Source organism: Etheostoma spectabile, chromosome 13, assembly GCF_008692095.1.
Source record: "Etheostoma spectabile isolate EspeVRDwgs_2016 chromosome 13, UIUC_Espe_1.0, whole genome shotgun sequence".
Classification (NCBI taxonomy): domain Eukaryota; kingdom Metazoa; phylum Chordata; class Actinopteri; order Perciformes; family Percidae; genus Etheostoma; species Etheostoma spectabile.
Window position 1 is genome coordinate 3,267,130 of NC_045745.1, and position 576 is coordinate 3,267,705.

The window sequence follows — 576 nt, forward strand, 5'->3', positions numbered from 1 at the left end:
TGGCGACTTGTCCCCGGCTGGATCTGACCCCGGATCTGTCCCCGGTTTTCACTGTGATTGACAGACCCGAAATTGAAATGAAAGAAAGAAAACACTGACGACACGGAGCCGATGGTCGCTCCCCCTACACCGCAAGCTCCAGACAGCCAGAGCCAGCGGTGCTCAGAGAGGTTTTAAGAAGCCGGATTTTACGCTAAAATCACTGGTTATTTACATGGAGTCTGGTGGGTTTAGCGAACGCAATTTCGCGGACTTTTATGTTTTAAAAGAGGATCTTAATCTTTAACAGAAAGGTCGAGCTCCTTAGAAATCCTTGCCATGATGTTGTCAGACACTTAGAATATTAATCTGAGTCTGTTAGCAGCTAAACGAGCACTTTTATGAACGTAAACACAAGCTGGACAATTATCCTATTAACTTCCATCGTAGCTTGTTTCTGCCGACTGCAGCGATCTCGTTTAATATTAATGTCAAAGGAAAATATGTCCTCAATAGGTTTTATTGTATCTGATTCTCAACGAGTTGCAGAAACAAGACTGGAGCAATAAAGCAAAAGCTGTCAGATAATCAGTAAAC